The sequence below is a fragment of the Hemicordylus capensis genome, chromosome 4 (genome assembly GCF_027244095.1).
Source record: "Hemicordylus capensis ecotype Gifberg chromosome 4, rHemCap1.1.pri, whole genome shotgun sequence".
In the NCBI taxonomy this organism is placed as follows: Eukaryota; Metazoa; Chordata; class Lepidosauria; order Squamata; family Cordylidae; genus Hemicordylus; species Hemicordylus capensis.
Window position 1 is genome coordinate 16,946,458 of NC_069660.1, and position 19,945 is coordinate 16,966,402.

Below are 19,945 nucleotides of genomic sequence, written 5' to 3' on the forward strand. Positions count from 1 at the left end.
ATATACATTGATCAGGCATTACTTCCCTTATACGCACAGTTTATCTGTTTATCAGCAGCCCAAGCTTTTGTTCCAACCATCCAGACAGTTTCCCAATAAATATAATAACAGGGTGAGCACAAAAAGAAAATGGGAAGCTCCATTGTTCAATGCCAACTGCTGTCTTAGAAGATCAATACCTGTCATAGTATCCTTATCATTCTGGGAACAGAAATCCTATTTGAGCAATAAAGCTCTCAGGTTTTAGCTGTTAATTGAGATCAGGTCTGACAGAGCTCTGAAATTTTGGGTTGGTGCAGGAAGCAGGACTGCATACACACAAAGATGCACACAGACAGACAGACACAGATGCCCAGTTATTTTGTTACATTAATAGCAAACTTTAAAAGAGCTGCCAATTGAAAACACTGCAATTTAGGATTGATGCGAAACCACTTTGGTTTGGGCTTTGAGAAACATTTTCTGTAATGCTGTCCTCCCTTTACTGGTTTACTGGTTTCTTTCGACTCTTGCAAAAATACTTTCCCATACATTTAAATTGCCCTCATTGTCAATTGCCCTCAATTGCCCTCAGTGGTGTCAATGCATAATCGACTGGATTACATAATGAAGTCATTCAAACGACCGGGTGGGTGGGGCAGTGGGCAGGCAGAGGGGAAGGCTGGTTAAACTCACGTTCCCCCCAGACAAGCAGTTGCCTGTTGTTGGGAGCACGGTACGCGCTCCAGACAATCTGTGTCCTGCAGTGCAGAGCTCCGGGGTCCAGGATGATGCATCCTTGCTTCCTGATATCCCACAGTGCACTGTGCAACATGGGCAATTCCCCAGGAGATGGGCACTCTCATCTGGATGGGCACTCTCATCTGGAATCCCCAGGAGATGGGCACTCTAGGCGCCCCTCTCTGTGTCCTCTGAAGCTGAACATTGCCTCAGCAAACACACAATCCTGGGGCCTGGGTTAGGGGCTTGCTTGAGCCCTTAATCCTGGCTAAGACCTGATTTAAAAGTGGGGCTAGGTGGCGCTGCCCTGCCAGGATTGGGCCCAATACTTGTAATTCTCATACACAGCCTAACCCAGGCTGGGTTTCCCTAGCCTGGGTTAGGATGCACGTGAGAATAGCCTCAATATCACAATTTTGTCTCATTCACCATGTGATCCCTAATGGGTTGAGAAACAAATGGGACAAATCTAGAAAGAAAGAAATAAGAAAAAGTAGCCAAGAAGAAAGATGGCACCACACAGGAATAGTCAATGAGGCTATCCACACGACTGTAGAAAACTGGGCTGCGAGCCCGGTGGTTCCTGAGCAGGTAACCTGCTTAAGTAGTCCGGTGCTTAAACCGGGTTTATGGAGCAAGCACCGTCTCCTGGCTCCGGTGGTCTCTTCAGCATGCCCTGCACACTCGCGCAGGGCATGCCGGAGCTTCCAGGGACCTATTGGCCCCCGCGCCCTCCAGCACCCGCAGGCTCCGTAACAGAGCCGGCAGTCGTGTGGGCGGCTGCTCCAGCTGCCCAGAGCAGACTGTCTGCTCGTGTGCGGGGAAAGCGGGCTAAATCTGCTCTCCCTTCTCACCCTTCCGAGGTGGCTCTCTGTGATCGTGAGACCCACCTCAGTGTTAAATATTTCCACAGTTTAAATAATTTGGGGGTGAAATTTCCATCCCCAACAAAAAAATATAACTTTGACCTGAAATTTGGAAGTGGAGACTACTCAGAGCTGTCTGAAATTTAGGCATATGGATTGAGCAGCAATACATTAAACTTTCTATATATATTCTCTGATGAATTTTCTAAAATTGCTCGCTTGGAGAGAAGATGACTACACATGATTTTGACAAAGAAGAGAGATGGCATTTGAGCCAGATTAGGAAGAGAGGAACAAAGTGACAGGGGAGATCATGAAAAGTCTGGAGAAGATAAGGAAAACATGGGACTTTGAACAGGTTGAAGAATGAGAGAATATGCACTCAAGAGGGGGTCTCCAGTGAGCCGTGTCATTTGTTCTTTGATAACCATATTCACTCTGATGAGAATACGCATTTGATTTACATATATTTGCAGTTGTTGAGGCTTTTTTTAAAAAAGGCAAGCTTTAATGACAGCTGCAGATTCAAGAGCTACCCACCTGAGTAATGATATCAGCACATGCATGATGGAGTCCACCTGATTCGTCTGAGGTCATCCAATGCTTTAGCCACATAGCTCTGGATACAAGAGACCCTTTTCCGACTTTTTAAAGGGTTCCTCTTTAACAGCCAAATTAGATGAGACATATTCTGTATGCTTAGCAATGGAACGGTTTGTCTTTTCTTCTGCAAACAGCAGCCAGAAAAGGGCTTAAGTCAAATCAGGACCAGCGCGGGGGGGGGGCACTTTTCCCTGTTATGTGTCTAATCCAAATTGGGTCCCAATCCAGCTGCTATTTGCTTTCATTGGCAGCTCTTTGCTTCTGAGGCAGCCAGACTGAGAGCCGATCCAGAATGAGACCATGGGGAAAGGTGTTAAAGCCCCTGCAAACACTTCCCCTAGTCTTGATTTGGACTGAACACCAATCTAGCTACTGTTTATAAAAGAAAATACAAGGAGGATCTCCGGACGAGCAGTGTGGAGAGCCTTAGCGGGCTCTGTGGGGAGAGCGGGCTTAGCCGTCATGGAGCCAATAGAGGCTGCAGGGATTGGGGGCTGCCTGGCCCCCGGAAGTCCTAGGAGGCCCCATGCAAGTGAATGGGGCATCCTGGGGAGATCTCCGAGACCGGGAGACTTGTTTTAGCCTCCCGGAGGGGGTTTCCTGGCGAATCGCCACAGTGCGGAGCCATGCCATGGTGACTCGCCATCGGGAAAACGGGGTTAGCGGATTGCTCGCTCCACTAACCCTGTTTAAGGGAAGGGCTTCTTTGGTGGACTAGCCGCCATAGAACCACTGGGCTCACCCATTCGCCCAGTGTGGTTCTCACGATGGGGAAAACCCAGGCTGGGCTCCATTAGCTCAGTTTTCCCCCATCATGAGAATAGCCTCAAGATGTGCAAGAGCTAAGAACGCAGTAAATGCCTTTTTTGCTCTTGGAGTCTAGTTTGACTCCAAGGTGCCAGTAGTACAGATAGTTCATATTTATTTATTACATTTTTGTCCACCCGAGGAACTCAGGACTGAATCCATGGTTTCCACCCCCACCCCACCCCGATTTTATCTTCATAACAACCCTGTAAGGTGGGTGAGACTGAGATAGAGTAGCTGGTCTATGGCTGAGTGAGGGTTTGAACTTGGGTCTCCCTATTAATCTGATACTCCCATCATAGATGTCTCCCACTAGTAGCTCAAAAGAAGCTGCTTTCCCATGTGCTACAAGGGAGTTCAATGCTTTTTTCCAATTTCAAATGGAAATGGAAATCAACATGTCCAAAAAGCTGCTCAGTTCCCCCAAAATGTCTAACTGAAAGTCTTGGCAAGCCCAAGAGTTTTGATCAAAAATGAAATATAGCAATAGCACTTACATTTATATACCGCTCTATAGCTGGAAGCTCTCTAAGCGGTTTACAATGATTTAGCATATTGCCCCCAACATTCTGGGTACTCATTTTACCGACCTCGGAAGGATGGAAGGCTGAGCCAACCTTGAGCCCCTGGTCAGGATTGAACTTGCAACCTTCTGGTTACAGGGCGGCAGTTTTACCACTGTGCCACCAGGGGCTCATTGCCTGCAAATGCTTGCAAATGAAACTTTTCTTGCACAATGCCAATCTGAATGAGAGCAAAAAAGATGGGGGGAAAGAACAACATGAGCCATCTTGCAGAGCAAGGAAATTTATGGAAGCCAGATAGTCAGACTCTTATTTTGAAGGTATCCTTTGTATACAGAACGAAAGAGGTGCCATAATAACCACAACCACAGTAGAAAGAGCAATTTTTATATTGTTATTTTTCTAACAGAGTAAGATGGGCCTGTATTATTCAGAAACACCCAGTTTCATTTCTTGAGGCAGATTTGCCTCTCTCAGTGCTAAACATTAGGGATGAGTAGATTTCTCCAGTTCCATTCCATTATTGTCCCATTAGTTTTGTGTGCCTGAATTCCATCCCTAAATTCTAGTTTAACTTGAGGCCAGCCCTTTTGAAAATGTGGGGACGCAGTGAGGGTGCACATGTCTTCTCCATTGGTGTGTTGTCTCACTGCCATGTGGTGAGGGGGCAAGTTGTCCAAAGCACCCCTCAGTTTGTGATGTTCTATTTTAAAGTATAAATAAATATAACATTTTAAAAGTCTGGATGAACTGCTCCTTCAAAATTAGTTGGAGATGGGACAGCATGTGGAATGGGGTGGGGGTGGGGGGCACATACGTTTGAGATATATAATCCAAATTGGCCCTAGGAAGATTTCTAAAATTAATTCCAGAATTGGCCCACGTGCTGTTTGCCACTGCTTTATTTATTTAACATATTTGTATACCGCCCAAAATGCAAGTGTTTGGGCGGTTTACAACAAAATAATACAAATAACAAATAAAAAGATTAAAACATTTCAATAATTTACACTTTAAAACAATGTTAAAACTATTAAAACAAACAACAAACAATTAAAACACTATCTAATTAAAAGCCTGGGTGAACAAATATGTCTTAGCTGCCTTTTTAAAAGTTGTAAGAGATGGGGAGGGTCTTATTTCAGCAGGGAGCACATTCAAAAGCATTGAATTCTTCTAGTTAGGAACATAGGAAGCTGAGTCATATACTGAGTCAGACCATTAGTCTATCTAGCTCAGTATCATCTACACAGACTGGCAGTGGCTTCTCCAAGGTTGCAGGCAGGAATCTCTCTCAGCCAATCTTAGAGATGCCAGGGAGGGAACTTGAAACCTAGATGCTCGGCTCTACCCCCTGAGGATGGAATATCTTACAGTCCTCACACTTCTAGTCTCCAATTCATATGCAACAAGGGCAGACCCTGCTTAGCTAAGGGGACATGTCATGCTTGCTACTACAAGACCAGCTGATGTCTTAACACCTGCCCCCACCACCATCCCAACAGGTGTCATGCCCCCACGTGAGGTCATTGGAGAGGAGTGGGAGGCAGACAACTTACTAGAAAGTGGGGAAGCACCTTAGGAGGAGCAGGCCGGTAATGTGAGTAGGGAGGTAATTGAGACAGGCCAGGGAGAGTGTTTGGTGCAGGAGGGGCCAGCAGGGCTGGGTATTCTTTGGAGAGAAAAGTCAGGATCTGAGCCAGAGTCTGAACAGCCACTATCTCCTCGAGAAAGCAGAAGGGAAAAACGTCAGTAGCCGGTGAGGGAATTACGAAGGCTAGCAAGAAGCAAGAAGCCGGATTGAATCTATGGCAGCTGGCAGGGGTGGTGTGTTGATTAAGTGCACGTGGCCGCTGACTATAAAGCGGGCAGCCTGTGCTGTCCCTTGAACAATCTGCTGGAAACAACACGTCAAATTGGCTTGGAGCTTTTGTCAGAGAGATTGTGACGTCGGAATTCGGGCTGCTCACTCCTCACTTCTGTAATCTTGGTAAGACTGTTAACCCTGACTATTTAGCAATAAAACTGAAACTTGAGCTACTGGTTATTGTATCATATATCTCTGGCCAGCATCTTCCGTTGAGTGAGCTCGTGACAACATGTAACTGTGCAACAAAAGCAATCCTTGATGCGATTGTATCTACTAGCTCTAAAAGATGCTGTCCATGTTTAGGGAGGAGGAATTCCCCCATTAAACTCTCACACTAAATTACAGGCATGGGCATTGCCTCAGATTTGGGGAGGGGGGAAGTATATTCACTCCACTCCTTCACCTATCAGCAGGAATAAAGATCCGTGCTCCTCCCTGGGAGCTGACTGGACCAACAACTCCTGTCCCTGCTAATCCTTCTCTGTTGGCCAGGCAAGTGGATTGGCCACCCAATCTCTGGCCTCCCAAGGGGCCTTTCCCCCCAACTCCACCCCTCACTAGCATTTCTACACAGGGCTGCAGCTGTGGGGCAGACGTCATCATTATTCCGCCTCCACCACCCTGCTGCTTCTTGGGCTGCACCAGTCCCCCCCCCCGTCATCAATGTCTGCCTCTCTGAGCCCTTCCTATCTTCTGGGAGGGAATTGTTGGGGTTGTCCTAGCATCTGGACCCTCCTGCCTCTCTCGGCACATCACCGTTTGACGGGGTAAACAACCCTGTTTCATGGAGGAGGGTGGGGAAGCCCGACAGATGCCTTGTGTGCTGCTGTACTGGTGGTCAGAAGTGCACGTGTACATTGTTAGAGAGAGCTCAGGAGGGGAGATTTTGACATCTGTCCCAGCTACAGCGAAAGTGCACAGGTAAGGGACCACTTCTAATTAATATGGTCTGGAGACATTAGAGATTCAAATAAATGTTTATTTAGGAAACCCACCAGGGAGATAGATGAAGACCTACATGCCTCATTGCAAGCTACATACAGGAAGAGGGGAAGGGAGAAGAAAGAAGTCTGTCTCTCCAGGTGAGGTGAGAGAATGAAATCCGAGTATCAGTCTAACAAAGGGAAAATAGACTAGAGAAAGCATGGTCAGAATGGGGAATGCCCTTACTGGCTGTCTCTACCCCTAATGCCCCTAGTGGTCAATAAGGCTGCTGGTGCTGTATCAGGAGTTGCATCTCCATCATGCACCACTAAAACATTAAACAAAAAAAGAATCATGATAGCGTAATACATATGATCACATCAACACTGGTTTTTGGGGGGATTGTTTTGTCTACACAAGTAGCCAGGCACATTGGAAAATGCTGCACAACAACCCCCACCCCCTGATCTATTATCTTGCATACAGTTGCATAAATTTCTCCCCATCAGTCTTTTTTTTTTTTTTTAAAATCAAAGCGGACATGCCCATAATAAAGAACAGGGGAGAAATGATGCAAATGAACAGAAAGTGTCTGCAGACTGGATTTGCACAGAACTGGATTTACAAAATTTGGGATTAAAAACAGGATTCCTTTTAAAAAGACACATAAGACCCATGTGTTTTCTCAGGTTTTCAATTATAATTGATTTTAAACTGTTTAATTATTTTTATTTAGTGAAATTATTTTAATTGTTTCACTCTTTGAATTGTTTTTAATTGTTTTATTCTGTGAAAGTGTTTTGATTGTTTATATTGTAATGTTTTATGTATTTTATGTTTATATGTAATTTGGATTGGTACATCGCCTAGAGATGGATGGATAGATAGATAGATGGATGGATGGATAGATAGATAGACAGATAGATAGATAGAGCATCTGTGGCTTGTTACAAGCCCTGAGGCTTGCCACTGCATGGCATAGATTTAAAAGTGTTGGGTTAGGATAATGATCTTGGGGTCATGGTGAATATCTCATTGAAAATGAAAGGCCAGGAAATTGAAGGCCAGGAAATTTAGGACCAACAAAAGGAAGTACTTTTTCACACAGAACATAATAAATCTATGGGATTATTTGCCACAGGATGTGGTGATGGCCACTAGCTTGGATGGCTTTAAAAGAGGCTTGGACATATTCATGAAGGAGAGGTCTATCAGTGGCTACTAGTCTGGTGGCAATAGGCCACCTCAAGTCTCAGAGGCAAGATGCCTCTGAGTACCAGTTGCAGAGGAGCAACAGCAGGAAAGAGGGCATGCCCTCACCTCTTGCCTGTGGGCTTCTCAGAGGCATCTGGTGGACCAGTGTGTGAAACAGATGCTGGACTCAATAGGCCTTAGGCCTGGTCCAGCAGGGCTGTTCTTATGTTCTAGGAGCAGGGAAACCTGAGCTGAAATCCTCACTCAGCCATGGAGTAACCCTCAGCCAATCTCTCTCTTTCAGCCTCACCTGCCTGGAATATCCCCCCACTTGCATATTCATGACTGGACCAATGCCCCTGCTCAAGCAGGAAGATGGCAACCTGGGAACCAAAAGGCAACCAGAGATAAAAAGGCCCTTTGGTTGTGAAATATTTCTTCTGGCAGGAAAGTGTGAGTCATGAGCCTCGCTAATCAAAGTATTGATACTTCTTACAGGGAAAGGTGTTCCTGGGATTTCCTTCTAGAAAGCATCTTGATGACTCAGAAGGGCAATAGCATAGCCTCAGGGTATCTTAAGAAGCCCCTCACCAAAGCATCCAGGATTTTTTGATGAAAAGTGGCAAAGCAGCTTAACCGATTATCTAAAAACAGAAGGACAGGCTTCTTGCTCTACCTCACCATTGCTGTACCTCATCACCATTCAACTGAGGAAAACCAGTTACTCTGCAATAAAGAGAAAGCCCTAAAGTGGCCAAAATGTACTCACGCCATTCATCCATAGAAGTCCTTTATTGAAGTCCAACCAATAAGATACATAGGAAGCTGCCTTATACAGAGTCAAAGCACTGGTCCATCTAATTCAGTATTTTTACACAAGCTGGCAGCAGCTCTTCAAGGTTTCAGGCAGAAGTGTTTCACAGACTTAACTGGAGATGTCATGGATGGAACCTGGGCAGTCTTCCCTCTAATAGGGATTCCCAGATGTTGTTGACTACAACTCCCAGCATCCCCAACTGCAATAGACTTTGCTAGGGGGTTGTAGGAGTTGTAGTCAACAACATCTGAGAATCCCTGTTAGAGGGAACCCTTAACCTGGGGCCTTCTGGTCTACAACCGAGGTAGATGTTCTCCCATTCAGCTACACCCCCATCCCCATGCATGGTATCCACCCCAGTAGGCTCTTTCAGTCCTTTGTAATTTCACTGGGAAACAAAGTCCAGTGCGGGTATAACTGGAGGACCTCTGATCCAGGTCAGAAAGAGAGAGGAATTAAGATGCCCAAGTTCCAGTAGCCATGCTGCCTTCTGATGTTACTATCCTGTCTGGGCAAATAGTTCTAGCAGAGGTACAGTATATTCCCCAGGCTAATGCTCCATTTCTCTCCATCTTCTTCCTTTTGATATGGAATTATTTAATCCAAGCTTATAAAAGTGTATCAAATAAGTGTATAAAAGTTAGTTTGGTGCATGTCCCTAACAGAATATAGAGCCACTAGGCTTGAAATAAATAAAATTGTTCAGTCAGGAGAAGTGTTCAAACTAGGAATGTGGGCCCCTCTCAAGAATGTGAAATAGGAGGCCAGAAATAACAAATGACAGAACCTGTCGGGAGATAGATAACATAGGTATGCAACTAGTCTATTAGCCAAATCACTCAAGCAAAAATAGACATCCCTGGCACCAGATACTGATAGGGAGTAAGGTTATCAGAAAGGCCAAGTAGTAACTCATCTTCACAGGCTCTAAGTGGCACCTCTGGAATGTGTATGTTTAATTACCAATGACATGCATTAATTGCTTTACTAATATGCTTGTCTGCTTGAAACCTATATAAACTGGTCAACTGTGCAGCTTCAATGTGCAGTAGCAGCCAGATTCTCTCTGACTGTACTCGTGCCTTTCTTGATCAAGAAATAAAAAGCTTATTTTGAGCATGCATCCTTGCTGCATTTGACTTCATTCAGTCAGTCAACAAGTATAATTGCGGGAACTCCGTCTTATCTTCTTTGGTTCTGTCAAGATGCCCCATTCTCTATCCATGTGATAGAAGGATGAACGCAAGTGGCTGAATCAAACAGGAGGGCATGGTTCCAGAGGACTTTTCCCCGCTACACTTTCCCCTGCTATATGCATTCGCTCTCTCAGTTGTATGCATATTGTTTTCTACTGCTGATTAAATTGTCTTTTTTCGCCCCACTATTCCCCTGCTTGACCCTGCTTCTGTAGATTATTCCCCAAATCAATGTTTAATTGACTATTTGTATCAATCCCCATCTTCTAGCTATTTGTTTTGGCATGCACGTTCCAATATATGAAAGATCCCAAAATGTGTTTCTGGTGGGTCAGCAAGGCCACATGGTAACGTGCTTCACAGGGCTGTTGTGAGGTCAAAATGGATGAAGAGCCATGGACTCACCTCCGAGCTCCTTAGAGGAAGATGAGCTAAAAATGTGGCCAATAACAATAAAGGCTTCCTGGCATCTCCAGGTTTAGAACTAGAAATAAGAACAACCCTGCTGGAGCAGGCTTAAGGCCCATCTAGTCCAGCATCCTGTTTCACACAGTGGCCCACCAGATGCCACTGGAAGCCTACAGGCAGGAGTTGAGGGCATGCCCTCTCTCCTGCTCTTACTCCCCTGCAACTGGTACTCAGAAGCATCCTGCCTTGGAGGCTGGAGGTGGCCTATAGCCCTCTGACTAGTAGCCATTGACAGACCACTCCTCCATGAAGTTATCCAAACCCTTCTTAAAGCCATCCAGGTTGTTGGCTGTCACCACATCTTGTGACAGAGAATTCCACAAGTTGATTGTGTGTTATGTGAAAAAGTGCCTCCGTTTGCTGGTCCTAAATTTCCTGGCAATCAATTTCATGGGATGATAACTGGTTCTTGTGTCTTGTGAGGGGAAGAAGAATTTCTCCCTATCCACTTTCTCCACATCATGCATGATTTTATAGACCTCTGTCATGTCTCCCTGCAGTCGTCTTTTTTCTAAACTAAAAAGCCCCAAGTGTTGTAGCCTTGCCTCATTAGAAAGGTGCTCTGGGCCCCTGATCATCTTGGTTGCCCTCCTCTGTGCCTTTTCCAGGTCTACAATGTCCTTTTTTAGATGTGGTGACCAGAATTGTATGCAGTACTCCAGGTGTGGTTGCACCATAGTTTTGTATAAGTGCATTCTAATATTAGCAGTTTTATTTTCAATCTTCCTTCCTAATGATCCCTAGCATGGAATTGTCCTTTTTCACAGCTGCCGCACATTGAGTCAACACTATTAAGGAGCTGTCCACCATGACCCCAAGATCTCTCTCCTGGTCAGTCACCGACAGCTCAGATCCCATCAATGTATACTTGAAGTTGGGGCTTTTCGACCCAATGTGCATCACTTTACACTTGCCAACATTGAAGTGCATTTGCCATTTTGTCACCCACTCCCCCAGTTTGGAGAGATCCTTTTGGAGCTCCTCACAATCCGTTTTGGATTTCACTACCTGAAAGAGTTTGGTATCATCTGCAAATTTGGCCACCTCTCTGCTTACTCCTCCTTCTAGATCATTCTAGAAATGATCATTTCTAATTCTAGAAATGACCCATATCTGGAACCCTTGCCAGTCAGTGCAGCTGGCTTCACAGTCTGATTCAGCTGAAGACAGCTTCATGTGTTCAGTGATGACAGTATTATTAAACACCACTCACAGATACATCAGATAACTGCAAAAGCAAATCTGGTATCAATTCAATGGATTATTTATTTATTATTTATTTATTATTATTTATTATTAAAACTTTTATATCGCCCTTCCAAAAGGCTCAGGGCAGTTTACATTAAAACACCATTAAAATCAGTTAATAATTAAAACAAAAATTATAAATCATAAAACAATGATTAACAATTAAAAACATTTTAAAACAGCAATTAAATAATCAGAACAATTTAAAAACTAGTTTTAAAAAGCTGAGAAAGCCTGGTTTAAGAGATGTAAAATATAAAAGAGCCCCTGGTGGCGTAGTAGTAAAACTGCCGCCCTGTAACCAGAAGGTTACAAGTTCGATCCTGACCAGGGGCTCAAGGTTGACTCAGCCTTCCATCCTTCTGAGGTCGGTAAAATGAGTACCCAGAATGTTGGGGGCAATATGCTAAATCATTGTAAACCACATAGAGAGCTTCCAGCTATAGAGCGGTATATAAATGTAAGTGCTATTGCTATTGTTATGTGTTTTCAGAAATTTTTTAAAAATTGCCAGAGATGGGGAGGCTCGTATCCCAGCAGGGAGCACATTCCACAATCCTGGGGGAGCAGCTGAGAAGGCCCATCTCTGTGTAGCCACCAAACGAGTTGGCGACAACTGGAGACGGACCTCCTCAAGTGACCTCAATTGACAGTGGGGCTCATAGCGAAGAAGATTCTCTATTAAATACCCAGGCCCTAAGCTGTTTACGGCTTTGTAAGTTATAATTAGCACTTTGTATTTTGCCCAGAAACCTATTGGCAGCCAGTGTAGCTCCATCACCCTAGTAGGGGCAAAACAAATAAAAAATTTGTGGCCACCTGTTCGAATGAAAGGATGTATACCAACCATGATCTGAATGGCTGTGCACATAGTGAAGCTGTTCTCATGAGCAGCGAAGACTGAGCTAGGGCAGCTAAGCCTGGGCTTGGCTGCCTGTCAGAACGCATGGGAACTGGCTGGCTCCTGCCTCCCTATGGTGCCTCAGGGGCAAACCCACCAAGGAGGTCCACCTCTTAGTTGAGGGAGCAAGTGCTTCCTTAACCACGTCCCCGAGACTGTCTATCAATGCTGGCTACTTTCAACCAGTGCTGAAACACTGATGGGCGCTTGCCAGTTGCTGGAGGGGTCCCCACAATGCATGGCACACTTGCATGGTGCTTTGGGGGATTCTTTGGGGGAGGCTGGGACAATGAATCCCCGAGCAGGACTGATCATGAAGGAGTATGGAGCACGTTCGCACAAGGCTGCTAAAGATCATCTAGGGGGAAAGGCAAAGTTTGGGAAGACATTCCCCCGCCCTCCTGCTGCCCCGCCCACCACCCCATTCTCCTCAATGTCTTCGTCTTTTTTGTATGTGAAAAGAATGGAAATGATATCATCAACGTATCTAAAATTCTACAATTCACTGATGTTTTTGTCTGTGTTGAAATTATGTCAATTATTAAAATTTTCAACACCTTCGCAAACCATCATTTTATAGTCATTTTCTGCTCCCTCATCTTCGACCATTTTGAAACTTATTGAAGCTGAAGCAGAGTTTCTAAGGGAGAATGTTGGTGTGTGAGTGTGTGTGTGGGGAGGTTCCTGTTAGACAGGGATGCCTCCAGGCAGCACTAGCTCTCTGTAGCTATCCTGAGGGAGTACCAAATCAGTCTATTCCCCCTCTGGGTATAGAGCATACACAGTCTGGTTCTTCCACTCCTTGCGACTCCCTGCGACAAGCTGGTCTTGTGGTAGCAAGCATGACTAGTCCCCTTAGCTAAGCAGGGTTGCATATGAATGGGAGACTAGAAGTGTGAGCACTGTAAGATATTCTCCTCAGGGGATGGAGCCACTCTGGGAAGAGCAGAAGGTTTCAAGTTCCCTCCTTGGCTTCTCCAAGATAGGGCTGAGAGAGATTCCTGCCTGCAAACTTGGAAAAGTCGCTTCCAGTCCGTGAAGACAATACTGAGCTAGATAGACCAATAGTCTGACTCAGTATATGGCAGCTTCCTATATTCCTATGTTCCTAGTAGTGCTTGCCTTCATTCTTCAACTTGCTTTCCTTCTGATCACTGGCCATGTAGTCCTTACATATTACTAGGAAACACCCCAAAAGATATAAGGAGGTCATTCACACAATCAAAAACTGATGCTCTTCACAGGATTAGTGTGAAGAGCCTCTAGGGGGATTGATGAGCAGACAGTCTGCAGTCCGTAGTCCGCAGACAGCCGCTGCGGCCGCCCACATGACTGCCAGCTCCGTCATGGAGCCGGACAGGGCTGGGGAGTTCGGGGGCTGCATGGCCCTCAGAAGCTCCAGCATGCCCTGTGAGAGCACACAGGGCATGCTGGAGAGACCCCTGAGCTGGGAGGCTGCTTTTGAGCCTCCCGGTTGGGGGTCTACTCATGAGTAGTTGTGGTGCGGAGCTGCACCGTGGCTACTCACGATTTTTGCTCTGCAAACCCGGTTTAAGGGGCAGGCTACCTAAGCGGGCTAGCCGCTTGTAAGCCACCGGGCTTGCCTGCGAGCCCGGTGGTTTACATGAGCAACAAAAATCGGGCTAGGAGAGCCTAGCCCAATTTTTGCTGCTCGTGGGGATAGCCTCACTGTGTTCTACCCATGTTTGGGAACTGTGTATGCTCCCAATTTTCACTTGTGAGGAAGCAAGGTAGGAGGAGAACTTGAATAGAAGTTATTGAGTGGAAGCATGGTAGGAGGAAAACCTGGGTAGCTTTTCCTCCTACCTTGCTTCCACACAATCACTTATATCCAGGCTTTCCTCTTACCTCACTTCCACACAACTGAATATTGGGAACACACACAGCTCCCAAACCTGGGTAGAACACAGTTTTTGATCGTGTGAATGATCTCAAGGTCTGTTCACACAACCATCAGCTTCAGGGAAGGAGACTTATACCCTGATTTGCAATGTTGCATGGTTGTGTGAACTCACGAAATTTCCTTTTCTCAAAGCAGGGTGTAGCCAGCTCTTTTCTCAATGCATGTATACCCTGCTCTTAACCAAGATAGGAGGAGAAGATAGCTCTCCTACTTTGCTTTTCTGGTTGTGTTGATCAATTTTCCTTTTTTTGGTTTTTTATTTACCCGGGATTAGCAGGCTTAGAAACAACAGGGAGCTGTGGCTACAGAGACTGCAAAATCTTCAGAGAACTGTCTATGCTTCTAACTCCGGATTTCAGCAATGGACACCTTGCCAGGTTCTGATCATCTGTTGCTACTAAGGTAGGAGCTCTCTAACCCACCCCCACATGGTTGTGTGAAAGGCCCTATAGGATGGGTTCATATATAACATAACCATTCTTCCAGCCTGAGATATGGAGGGAACCTGAAGTTGGCACTGCAGCCAGTCACGTATCTCAGTTTGTTGGAATAGCCAAGTTGAGCCAGCAATATGTTCCTGATCATATCTCCCAGTGAGTCCTGGATGCTATCCCAGTCTGCCTTGTTCTGCCCTTCGACTGACAAGACTTTGTTGCTAGCACTGCTTTTTCTGCCAGCTCCCAGAAGCCTCTCTGCTTATGTTTGAGACTGCAGGCATATAGGTCTCAATTTTGACCTCCTCAGGAGCCTCACAGCATTGTGAGCTGTCTGTTGGCATATTGGGGAACGGTCACTCAGCAGGCAGTGGGACAGTGACCCCTAGATTTAGCAGCTGCAAAAGAGCCAACCTGAAAGAGTGCTTGCCTCCCACCTTCCCCATGCTGGGATACCCGAGCAGACTCCCAAAGTGAACTTGCAACAGTTAACTCTCCATTCAAGGTCCCTCTGCAGAACTGACCCTCCTTTGGTTTACTTCCTCTCAATAGATACCTCAAATGAGCAAAAAGCCAATTATCACAGCAGGGAAGTCAGATAAGGTTCCATGAATGTGCATTCCCTCCTTATCAAAAGAAGGCTGGAGTGGGCCACAGGGATCCAGAGATGTACCCATCCCTGATTAGATTAACACACTGATTAAAACACTGATTAGTTTACTAGGTGTTTCCAACCGAAAAGAGTTCCAGTGTTTTCATGTTCAACCACTCAATTTGCATCATTCTATTCACTCACTGAGGTGAGTCTCATGCTCGGTGAGACCTGCCTTCAGAGGGTTTGCGGGGAGAGCGGGCTTAGCCCACTCTCCCCACAGATGATCCCCAGATAGCCCACGGCGGCCGGATCAGCCGCCCACATTACTGCTTGCTCAGTTACGGAGCAGGGCATCCTGGAGAGATCCCCAGGGTCAGGAGGCTTGTTTCAGCCTCCCTCCGGGGGTCTCCTTGTGTGTTGCTTTGCCGTGGCAATATATGATCAAAAAGATGGGGTTAGCACTTGCTCCACTAAACTTGGCTAAGGGGAGGGGGAATTAGGAGAGTTTGCTGCTGGGAGCTGCATGCCTCCAGTGGCAGCAGACGATCAGCAAAAAGCAGGCTAGGCTCCTTTAGCCTGCCTTTTGCTGATTGTGAGAATCTCCTCATTGTGTTGTAGTGCAGTACAGCAGACAAAACAGTGGGCTCTTTTGAGATTCCCCAGAACTGCCCTGGTCAAGAAAGAAGGCTGATTGAAATGTCCTTGCAGGACACGTTTTGGACTTTATCTGCCCCTGGATTCTTGAATCAGTGTGCTCCCCTTGGCCTCCAATGCTACCTGCTTGGTTACCACCTTGTAGAGTCACCCATTATTTTGATGCTGCAGTGAACACTGCTATACCACTTAGCTGTGTTTTGTTCAGTGGGCCACCTTTGCTTCCAGGCCCTAGATCGGCTCCTTTGCTGGATCCAAGCTGCACTGCCCTCCTCGCTAACACCTGGAGCTGGCTTCACGAGAACAGACACCCTTTGGATCCAACCCTGCTATCTAACTCCCTTGATTCTCCACTACTTCCTGCTTCCCGGTCGACCACCGAGGAAAGAGATCTGTTGGTCACTCCTGAGCCATGAGGACCCACCTACTACTGAAGGAAGAACCAAGGTTGTATGATAACTGCTACTCCCCAATCTTGGCCCCTTCTATCCCTCTCTCTTATCTCCTAAATCCAAGAGCTTGTTTCTCTGAGCCTCCTTTCTCTGTCCAGCCTAGAAGCTACTTCAATTCGGACACTAAGCTAAATTTCCTCTTACAAGTTGTATGGTTAATCTTGTAACATATTTTTAGTAATAATATTGCTTTCCATGACTCTCTTATTCCATTGTTCCCCTTATCCTCAAATAAACCCTTCTTTGTTTTTGGAACATCTTTCTCTCAGCCAGTCATTTTCCTATAACCAACACTTTGCATTAAATTTATTCTGATGTAGAACTGCTCCACTCTGAGCTAATTTCCCCACACAAAGCCTGAACAATGTTTGGTGTGTTTACCAATCAACCCATGGCAATTCCATTAACACCTTTCCTACCATGGCCATCATATAAGCCAGTGGTTCCCAACCAGGGTCCCTCCAGATGTTGCTGAACTACAACTCCCATCACCCCCAGCTACATTGTAGCTTGGGATGATGGGAGTTGTAGTTCAGCAACATCTGGAGGGACCCTGGTTGGGAACCACTGCTAAAATAAATAATACCATATATGGGCCTGAGATCGTTGGTTTGAACTGGGAGATGGAGTAATTGAGGCATGAAGTGCAGCAAGCAGATGGTTTTGCACCTCTGAGCAAATTTTTGACAGTGTCCCTCAATTGTTCTATTCTGTTCTGTTCTAATGGAAGGGTTCGCTTGTGAGGTTAATGTTTTGGGGAAAATGACATCCCACAGTACAAATAATAATAATATGGAAATGATTAGGTGGACAACATAATGTTGAAACTGGCTGTTTGGCCTAGCACATCAGCCCTGCCCCTTAAAAATAATATTTTAAAAAAGAATCACTGGTTGTGCAGCTGGTGTTTCTTTGAAAGTTTGCTTGAGTTTGCTTGAGTTCTTAATCAGGGTGAAATTCTCTGCAGCTTCTTTGAGCTCCTTTAAATTCCCCTTAATCTTGACAAACCCTTGGCCTATGATTTAATGCCCCACAAGTGTAAGCTAGTTTCCTGAATGCCTTGCAGTACTCCAGCAGATGTGGCATTATGCTTCCTTGCATCTTAAAAATTCTCTCTGTACATTTGATATGAGACACAGATACTGAATTGGGTCTCAGTTATCAAGGAGGGGTCGGGAGACTCCACAACAAAGATCCTCAGATGGAGCTCATATTTTACCAAAGTGATTCTTTTTGTATCCTACAATATTTCACAGGTAAAAATAGAGTTAGGCTTATGACATTTCTATTTTCATTCCAAGGATCATTGCCCAAGCCTCCAACCCACTACCTATTACATTTTGGCAAAGGCTTTCTTTCAGATGCTGTATTCTTTTACTTCTCAACAGGATGTCTTTCGCTGATTTAAAAGCCAGAATAGTGTTGCTTTTGTTAACGATGTATTAGAAAACTCTTAATTGCCCCAAGCTAGGTTCTGGGGATGAGGCCATAGCTCAGTGGTAAAACACCTGCTTTGTATGTTGACAGAGGTGCACCTAGATGATTTTGAAGCCTGGACCAAAAGGCCTTTGGAGCACCACCACCACCACTGCAAGTTGAGCAACATCCCCCTATACACATACACACACAATGACAAATCCAGTATTTTTAACACATGGATTCTTGAGGGCACAAATGGCAACTGAACTCACAAGAATGTGAGAATATAAAACAGATTTATTTATGCAAATATGCATTAACAGAAACATTTCAACACACAACTTAACATGTTCCCATTCCACATAGTTCTTTCTCGACTCTCTGCTCTGTCTCTAAAGTACCTGGCACAGGTAATAATCAAACTTGTTTGTAGTGTCCAGTGCAGTGTGGACCAGCAGTGACCACACCACCTAGGACAGATTTGGAGGTCCTCAGGGTGTGTGGAGGCCATGGACCTTGGCCCCAAAGTCCAGGGGTAAGAGCACCACTGCATGTAGATGGTCCTAGGTTCAATCCCTGGCAGCATCTCCAGGTAGGTCTGGGAAGGACTCCTGTCTGAAATCTTGCAGAGTTGCTGCAAGTCAGAGTAGACAATTCTGAGCTAGATGGACCAAAAGACCAAAAGACTGACTCACTATTAGGCAGCTTCCTTTTAAAGTTACCACCAGTTCTAAATCTGAGGGCTCCTTCACACATAACGGCAAATTGAGGGTCCAATGGACCCACAGGCTGCATTTGCACATAATGGCAAACTATGGGTAGATAAACCTGGGTAGATGATGGGTAGATAAACCAAGGTTAATTTTTGTAACTGTGAATTGCATCACAGGCATTTGTCCAACTGTAGCCTGGCAACCTCCATTTCAAGGCTGGGGAGCCACTCCCTATTGTGGAGTGGCTCCGCAATATGCGGTCCTCTGAGGCCGCATCCCAGCAAGCTCTGTAGAGCTCAGATCACCAGATTGTGGGCAAGGAGTCAAAACATCAGCAGGATGACAGCCATTGGCCACAATCTTCAAGGGGGCATGCCAAGCATAATCGTGCCTTTTTGGATGGACTGCCTGCCCTCAGGAGGGAAAGGGCATTTAAATAACCTTAAATGGCATTTAAGCACTTCTCCTGACAGCAGTTACACAGCCACCCTCATAAGAGCCCCGCAGCAAAACAGTCTCACACAATTAATATCTGTGGAGGGATGCAGAGGGCCACACTTTTTCTGTTACTGTGGGAAGGGATCATGATGGCCTTCTAGGAGGGAGGGCAAAGGATCCGGGGGTCTGGTCCAATGTGACAAAGGATGCTCTTGCAATGGTAGACCCCGTCAAAGCTGTCCAGGAAAAGCCAAGCAAACTCCTGCCCCTGTGTCAGCTTGCCGCCCAGGGTTTAGCCCTCTCATAAGAGGGCCAGTCCACTGGGGAGGACCAGAGGCTCTGTGGGCCTCTGCAGGATTTCACTCTCATGAGGTAGGCCATCTAAATTAAGGGGGCCCTGCTTGTGTGGGCCCCCTGTTCTCTCTGGTAAATAATAGAATTTGCACACCATGGCCCCCTGCTCTCCAGGCAGCCCTTTAATACTCCCATGAAGTAGTGGCTACTCCATGTGTTTGGGCGGTACAGGGAGGGCAGACTAGGGAAACACTGGGACTGGGGATAGATCTTTACTCTCATTCAAATTTGCTAGGTTGGACCAGCGTTGAGGCATATGCAGATCAGCCACTGTGGGGAATTGTGGGTGAGGGAAGCCCAATTATCCACGATCCCAGGAAAGTAGGGTGGCCATACCAGCCAAAACCAAACATGGATATGTGCCAATGGAGAACTGGACTGGCAGAGGGACTGCTTGGATGGCTTCTTTGCAGCAGTGACCAGGACAGGGAAAGGTGTTGCTGGGGAACCTAACCCCATTGCTTGCTTGAGTTGAGTAACCAGGCTGGGTGGCAGCTGCTCACCGACCTGCAAGCATGTCTCCATGGCCTTTCACACTCACAAGAGAGCAGTCCATGCTGGCTCAGCATCTATCCTCATCAAACAGGAGAAATCTCTCCTGTAACTGGAGGCAATACTGCTCCTGGTGGATGGTTCCGCTCTTTCCTCCAAGGGGAAAGGCTGGGTCCCCCTTCCAGAAGGCTGGGTCCCCCTTCCCCAACTTTGTTGTACAGAAAACAGAGCAGAGTCATTCAAGAATTACTGGGTGGGACTGCCTTTTAAACCTGACTCCAGGTATCGCTGCCTGCCATATGTTATCTTTGCAGCAATCTAATGGGGTTGCC

General features: G+C 46.0%; 1 long non-coding RNA gene across 2 annotated transcripts; it reads left to right on the plus strand.

The window, feature by feature from the left end:
• Positions 1-5,098: 5,098 nt before the first annotated feature.
• Positions 5,099-16,452, plus strand: LOC128325112 (uncharacterized). Of its 2 annotated transcripts, none has more exons than XR_008307265.1 (4): positions 5,099-5,510; positions 7,813-7,961; positions 14,337-14,464; positions 15,974-16,452. It is a non-coding gene; the product is annotated as an uncharacterized LOC128325112 (long non-coding RNA). The 2 variants fall into 2 exon arrangements; XR_008307266.1 differs by having other exon boundaries at positions 14,340-14,464.
• The last annotated feature ends 3,493 nt before the right edge of the window (positions 16,453-19,945 follow it).